This window comes from Schistocerca serialis, chromosome 2, assembly GCF_023864345.2.
Source record: "Schistocerca serialis cubense isolate TAMUIC-IGC-003099 chromosome 2, iqSchSeri2.2, whole genome shotgun sequence".
NCBI classification, from domain to species: domain Eukaryota; kingdom Metazoa; phylum Arthropoda; class Insecta; order Orthoptera; family Acrididae; genus Schistocerca; species Schistocerca serialis.
In genome coordinates this window covers 1,075,062,767-1,075,071,104 of record NC_064639.1, presented here as the reverse complement: position 1 = coordinate 1,075,071,104, position 8,338 = coordinate 1,075,062,767, and the positions used below count along the sequence as shown (strand labels likewise).

At 42.3% G+C, this 8,338-nt stretch overlaps 1 non-coding gene across 1 annotated transcript; it reads left to right on the top strand.

Moving 5' to 3' along the window:
* Positions 1-206: 206 nt before the first annotated feature.
* Trnap-cgg (transfer RNA proline (anticodon CGG)) lies at positions 207-281 on the top strand. Its single transcript has one exon. It is a non-coding gene; the product is annotated as a tRNA-Pro (tRNA).
* Positions 282-8,338: the final 8,057 nt, after the last annotated feature.

Genomic DNA, 8,338 nt, shown 5'->3' with positions numbered 1-8,338 from the left:
GTTCAAAGTGTTTGCCAGAAAAAGCTCAGAACAGACACTCACAACCATTCCAGGCCCTTTGCTTCACGCCGGAATCGGAATCGAACCCAGAATACTCAGGCTTGTGAACCTTCGCCCATGGAAATTCATGTCGTTCATTCCACTCCACCCAGTGCCACTCTCTCTAACAGAGACTCGAACTCGGGACCTTTGCCGGGCGTGAGTCGTGCTTCGGTAGCTCAGTTGGTAGAGCACTTGCCCGCGGAAGGCAAAGGTCCCGAGTTCGAGTCTCGGTCGGGCAGACAGTTTTAATCTGCCAGGAAGTTTCATATCAGCGCACACTCCGCTGCAGAGTGAAAATCTCATTCTGGTTGTTTGGTTTAGATTTAATGGCCCACAATTCATGTTGATGAGGGCGACCGTGGAGCAACTCAGCCGGCGAACGACCATCTCGGGGCTGAGAGCGATACGAGGACAAAAAAAGCAATAACGCGTCCTCCCGAGAATGCGACCCTTTCAACTTCAACATCTGTGACTTGAAAGTCCTGACCAAACGTTCAGCGGCACCATTTGACTGCGGCGAAAACGGCGCGGACGTCAGATGTTGAATACCATTGGCCTTGCAGAATGACTGAAATTCCGCGGACATGAACTGTAGGCCATTGTCGGAAACAATAGTCTGTGGATGACCTTCAATGCAAAAGATAGCGGATAACGCTTGGATGGTGGCAGATGACGTCGTGGAAGACATCCGGACAACAAAAGGAAAATTACTGAATTAATCTACCACAACCAACCATCGAGCATTCCAGAAGGGACCAGCAAAATCGATGTGTAAGCGTTGCCAAGGGGTAGTGGCTTTCGGCCATGCAAAGAATTTCCACGGTGGTGCGGATTGTTGTTCGGCACACGCCATGCAAGAAGAGCACATTTTCGTAATCGCAACATCGATTCCGAACCAAGCACAGTGCTGACGAGCAAGTTGTTTCGTTCTCACTATACCCCAATGTCCGTGGTGGAGAAGCCGTAAGACAGAGGACTGTAACGAACGTGGGACCACGACCCTGTACTGATCATTATCATTTGCTACACCTAGCAAGGCGCCATTGTCAATTCCTATTTATCTTGTAATGCATGTACCGTCAGGACGATGTTCACCAATTATGGATTAAAGTTAAGTATTCCAACAGCTGCGTACTTTATTTGCTAGACTCAAATCCTTTAACTGTTCCAGACCTCACGCCAGCCTGCGTGAGCTTAAACGCGTTATTGTGGACTGGCTGTCTTGCCAGTCCACAACAAAAATAGTAGAAAATTCGTTAGTTTTGCAACTAAATAAAGCCGGCTGTTTTATTCTGTACAATGAATAATTGGTGGTCATAATGATTTTAACATTTACATGAGCTCGAATGGACGTGTAATTATTGCGTAATCATAACTGCGTACACAGTTTTAGAGATACGGTACGTACCTGGACGCCGTGAACAGCTGTGGCGTTTCGCTCGTTTTTATTATTGTTTAAATACACAGTGCCATGGAATAAAAACGAACTGCGAACAGCGTTAATTAGGATTGAAGAATAATTAACAGCACATAACACAAAATCATTTGGTTGTCGTATACGCCTCCTTCTTGCAACACAATGCATTAGCAAGTTACAGCGAGGGGCCATATTTCAACGAAGTAAGTCACGCCATCTGCGACTAATTTGCTTTCACTCATGATAACGTCGTTGGCCATTTAGGTATTACTAAATCTCATTCACCCAACAACTTACCAGATCACGCAACACATGTTGGTCACTAATTACACTTCCGCATATTTTGTTAGCAGTCCCCTGTTATGCAAGTTACCCGGAATGGCAATAATTGTTAAAATGCCGAATAATTTAAATTTCAAAGATCTTCAGTTGTCCTGAAAAATATAAATTGCTGCCAATAACTCTCGTTAAGTAGATTACTATTAAACTTTATATGGCTGTTGAAACACCTATCACGAGGAATAATAATTCCACACTGAGCTACTTATCATTCATTTCTAGGCCACGGCTACAGATGCGCTGCTGAAACGTCGTACAGGAAAGTAATTTCGCAACGTACGTTCAAACCGTGACTGTCAGCAATCACGTCAGTGGTATACAGCTAGCAAGACGATACTCATTAGGTAAAATATCAAACTCCCATGTATAGAACACCCTCAGTCTACTTGTAAGCTCCCCACGATGTGTTTCTGTGTGAAATTCAGTCCATATTTACCTCCCACTCTATAAAAATCTACGTATTACGAAAACTATGTACACACTAACTCTTATCCCACTTAAACACGTATGCTGACGTTTGACTAAACAGCATCTAAATTCAACTGAGCTGTGACTGGTCGGCATATTATTTGTCTTTATATCAAATGCGCAACTGAAGTAAAAACAGTTATGTGGCCCTAATAAAAAATTCCACTTACCTCACGTCTTGACAACATTGTTGCAGATTTCTCGAAAGCACAACAGCTAACAGCAAGCAGGCAGTGACTAAGCTGCAAACAATACTCAAACTGTTGCATACCAATGGTGCAATGTGGTAACGCGTAACGATAAACCTTTAAATAGTGAGGTAGAGAGAGAGTAACTATCCCTATGAAATTGTAGTCCAAGACAAGAGTAACTATTCCTATGAAATGATATTCCAAGACAACGATTTTATAGTGAAGTATGTGTTCAAAAAGCCAGAATGGGAAGGGAGTGAAGTTTCGCTTGATCTTCACACATTACATCGGCCTGGACAGTACTATGCTTAACAAAGTGAACAATGCTTTTAGAAGGGTACAATGTTAACAGAGAATTTTTATAAAAAGCAAACAGCGTAATCAGTCGATAACTTAATGCATGACTCAGGGAAGTGTAGCGCTCCTTGTCTCAACTCGCAGCAAGTTAGCTAGCAAAGAATAATCATTGACAGACCAGTTGTACAATGCTTCAGTTTGCCCTCAGACTTCTTCTCTTCAAAAATAATGGCGTTATTCATAATTTATGTTCTTTTCGTCTATCAATATACACCTCATATTCAACCTTGCTGTCCTGTACAATAAATTTTTCTTCATCTAATAGATGCAATTCCAAGTCAACACAACATAGCTGAATACGTCCATCTCCTACCACCAGTGGCGGGTACAGAATAACTTCAAGGAGGGGCGCTAAAGATATCGTGAGCTACCTTTACTTTTACCGTAATAAAAAATAATCAAGTCACGTGCAAAGTTTAAGAAAGTTTTATTTAAACTGATTTGATTTAATACTCTCTTTCAAATTCTAAAGGTGGCAGGGGTAAAATACAGGGAGCGAGTGGCTATTTACAATTTGTACAGAAACCAGGTTGCAGTTATAAGAGTCGAGGGGCACGAAAGGGAAGTAGTGGTTGGGAAGGGAGTGAGACAGGGTTGTAGCCTCTCCCCGATGTTATTCAATCTGTATATTCTGCAAGCAGTAAAGGAAACAACAGAAAAATTCGGAGTATGCATTAAAATCCATGGAGAAGAAATAAAAACTTTGAGGTTCGCCGATGACATTGTAATTCTGTCAGAGACAGCAAAGGACTTGGAAGAGCAGTTGAACGGAATGGACAGTGTCTTGAAAGGAGGATGTAAGATGAACATAAGCAAAAGCAAAACGAGGATAATGCAATGTAGCCGGCCGGAGTGGCCGTGCGGTTCTAGGCACTACAGTCTGGAGTCGAGCGACGGCTATGGTCGCCGGTTCGAATCCTGCCTCGGGCATGGATGTGTGTGATGTCCTTAGTTTAGTTAGGGTTAATTAGCTCTAAGTTCTAGGCGACTGATGCCCTCAGAAGTCGCATGTTACTCAGAGCCATTTGAAACATAATGGAATGTAGTCGAATTAAGTCTGGTGATGCTGAGGGAATTAGATTAGGAAATGAGACACTTAAAGTAGTAAAGGAGTTTTGCTGTTTGGGGAGCAATATAACTGATGATGGTCGAAGTAGAGAGGATATAAAATGTAGACTGGCAATGGCAAGGAAAGCGTTTCTGAAGAAGAGAAATTTTTGTAACATCGAGTATAGATTTAAGTGTCAGGAAGTCATTCCTGAAAGTATTTGTATGGAGTATAGCCATCTATGGAAGTGAAACATGTACGATAAACAGTTTGGACAAGAAGAGAATAGGAGCTTTCGAAATGTGGTGCTACAGAAGAATGCTGAAGATTAGATGGGTAGATCACATAACTAATGAGGAGGTATTGAATAGAATTGGGGAGAAGAGGAGTTTGTGGCACAATTTGACAAGAAGATGGCACCGGTTGGTAGGACTTATTCTGAGGCATCAGGGGTTCACCAGTTTAGCATTGGAGGGCAGCGTGGAGGGTAAAAACCGTAGAGGGAGACCAAGAGATGAATACACTAAGCAGATTCAGAAGGATGTAGGTTGCAGTAAGTACTGGAAGATCAAGAAGCTTGCACAGGATAGAGTAGCATGGAGAGCTGCATCAAACCAGTCTCAGGACTGAAGACCACAACGACAACAGTCTGTTTTTATTCACAAAGAGTGAGTCTTCTACAAAAAGTGCAGTTAAGCACTGACTAAATTTATGTGCCAGATCATTACCGTCATGTTTTAGAAGTTGTGAGGGTAAAAGTATGTTGAATTTTAAATGATAAATATTTTCTTCAGCAACACGTCCTCTCATGTCAGTCGTAACATGGTCCAGTGTTAGAATAAAAACAGTTCTTTTCCAATATGTAATGACATCATCATTATGTTCGCAGTTTTCTCTGTGTCTCTATCTTCCTGTAAGACACTCATCTCTACGTGTAACTCTTCCATAACTGCCTTCGCCTCTTCAACAATACTGGCAAAGTAGCTATCAGCATCAGCTCTGATGCCACCGTACACCTTGAGCGTCGAATATAATTTTGTTTTTGCCATCGCGACGTCCATGCTAGGGTCTTGTAAGATTTTGCTGACTGGATATTTTGCGCTCATAATGTCACTCAGTGTAAATAGTGTGAAAATAAACTCGCAATTAGAGAGAGCTCGAAGAAGAATATTGGCTTCGGCAGCCATTGTTCTGTCCCTCCAACACTGAATTTCTTGAAGAACTTTGCAACTGTTCCGAGATCAGCTGCGAATTTAATAACAGCATCATGTCGCTCAACCCATCTCGTTTGACAATGTGACTGCAGCAAGTGTTTTAGGTGACTCTTCAATGTTACGAACCGCTTGCTAGACGCCGTGGAGAACGATACCACTTTTTCAATAGCACCAATTGAGTTTCTCACACTTGTAGCTTTGCAGCTGCGAGAGACAGCGAAGTTGAGCTGATCACTTCGAGACGGTGCTCCTTGGACATTGATAACTTTCCTTTTTATTATAGCCACAGCTCCTTTCAACTCTGACATGTTAACTGAGCAACCAGCAATCCCTATACCTACACAGTTCTCCAGTGACACACAAAGGCTCTCCACTCTCCTTAGAATCGTAGTACCTATACTTTACCAGTAACGTTACGCTCTCCATCTTGACTCTCTTGAGGTTCATCGTCAATGTTTCCACTGCAATCATTGTCTTCAAGGAAGTCAACGAAACCCAAAAACCTTTCATGTAATATGTCGTCACCATCAACATAACATGCAGATAAACTCATTTGGGCAATGTGCGTTATGTCCATAGTCTCATCGGCTGCGCGGGGTAACCTCGCGGTCTGAGGCACCTTTCACGGTCCGCGCGGCTCCCTCCGTCAGAGGTTCGAGTTCTCCCTCGGGCATGTGTGTGTCTATTGTCCTTAGCGTAAGTTAGTTTACGTTAGACTAAATAGTGTGTAAGCTTAAGGACCGATGACCTCTGCAGTTTGGTCCCGTAAGATCTTACCACAAAATTCCAATTTTTTTCCGTAGTCTCATGGAAGATTATGCTGTAATAACGAGAATCTTTGATTTCCTCCAGTATTCTCGATAACATCACTGTTTCACAGAGTGAAATAAGTTCGTTACGCGTTGTTTTACTTACGTAAGTGGCGTTCGGTTTAGTGGTCTTAAGGTGATGTTTTAGTTCTAGATTCTATCGTCAGTTTTAAATCGTAGAAGAACTCTAAAGTTTCCCTCGTTACTAACTATATTCTCATCATTTTCGTTTTCTAATAGACTCCCATCATCTCTATGGCCCCGCAGAGGAATATTTTGCTTTCCATGAATGATTGTTCTTATTTCAGGTACAAGGCGGTCTCTGTTTCCCCTAATGCTTTCCAATCTCCGTCTTTACAACTGATTTATGACCTCAAGTTTCCGGTTGTCTCGTGTCGCCAAAAATAATTTTGTATCTGTTGACACTTCAGCGTGGTACTTGATCTGAGAGTAGATCTCAAGGTCACCGTCTTTACTAGTAAATTTGGCAAACTTTGTTAGTGGTTCAGTCACAAGCTTCTTGGCGATAATGGATTTCTTTCCTCCAACCAGTTCATAATTCACAAAAATTGAACAGTTAATGCAAAGAAGTCCCTTTTTCACTTGTTAGAATACCAGCCATGGATACTGTTCAAAGTGATTATCGTGCACTTGTCTGCGTTCAACCCGTCCCCTCTTGTTGTGTTCGGAAGTAGGAAAGATGTATCATTTTTCAGGTTTCCTTGGAGCTGTGAGAAGCTTGTGTTTTATATCATCACTAATATTTCCTGACGCTAATATATCCAAATAATTGCCAACATCCGCGGGATTAAAGAAATCAGTCGACGAACTTAGTTGTGGAAGTTTGATGAAGGGCTGGGTTCTACCTGTACATCTGGTGGTGTTTTTGCTGCTGAATGGTGACCGGAATCTTCAGATGTTTACACTTTTTTGTTCTTATTACATAACGATCCATTTTATTATATTGTAACGACGTAGGTAAAGTAGATGTCAATTATTCTCGAATAAACACGTTATCCGCACTGAAAAATGCAACACTAGAACACTTAGCTCTAAAAAACACATGGTCACAGTCCGCGTATTTCTGTTATCACTAAGCACAGCACTGACAAGTCCGTGGCAATAGCCAATAATAGCAGTTGTTCACTTATTATCACTTCTAAGTTATCGCGACGATCGCATCTTTCAAACTGACTACCTGGCGGCGACTCAGCTGCCCTTATATATCTGGATCGGTTGTTTCGAGAACATACGCTGCCAGAATGTCCGCTTCCAGTCTTTTATGGAATGTGAATAAATACCTACTGTGAAAGCGACAGCCGGCCGGTATGGCCGTGCGGTTCTAGGCGCTTCAGTCTAGAACCGCGTGACCGCTACGGTCGCAGGTTCGAATGCTGACTCGGGCATGGATGTGTTTGATGTCCTTAGGTTAGTTAGTTTTAAGTAGTTCTAAGTTCTAGGGGACTGATGACCATAGTGCTCAGCAGAGCCATTTGAACCACTTTCTCTCTCTCTCTCTCTCTCTCTTTTTTTTTTTTTTTTTTTTAAGCGACATACCAATACGTACCTTACGACGTATTTTAATATAAGGGCGCATCCAATTGTGACGTCATCCGGCAGTTTATGTGTGTGGAACTTTTGTTGTCGATTCCGTTCCTTTTTAGTGTATTCGATAGAGGGCCTATATATAGTAACAAGGCGTTTTTAGGAATCTTCTCGAAAATCACTATAGCCAGAGATATACTAATCAATAGTTTCTCATACCTAACTCGTATTACGAGTTAGATATGGGAAACTATTGATACGTTGTTAGCAAAAAATTAGCAAGAAATTGCTATGAATTACTATTATATTTCACAATCAGCTAATCACTCTCACTCTTGACTAATCTTCATACGTGCACTTGCTACAACTAGGTCCTTTTACTTATTCATTCTTCAGTCATGATATTTCTGCTTCCGAATGTAAACTAGCTTCCTATTCGGGGAATAGTCCGTATTTATAACGATGCGTATCGACTTTTCTCGAACAAATGCCAGACAAAATAACGTGTAGAGAGATCACAAGAATGGCTGCGTCTTTTCTCGTAGGTGTGTGTTAGCTATCGATGTGCCAGACAGAAACGTACAAAATATGATGACGCGGACGCGCGTGCTACATAGGAAAGTACAACTACTCGATAACTCCATTCAGTCGAGTCGGATGACGTAAGAAACGAACAAGTAGCGGGCTGAGTGGCGGGGGCGGCGCGGGTGACAATGCGGGAGGCCCTGCTAGGGGGTGGGAGGGGTGGGGGGGGGGGGGGGCGCACATGTATCCACCACTGCTTACCACACCTCAACTAAGAATGTACCAGACTGCGCAGAGGCAAAGACTGTGTCACAAGAAGGTCAAAGATTGTTTAACAGCAACATAACTTGCTCTCTCTCTGACGTGCACTTCGATAACTTACA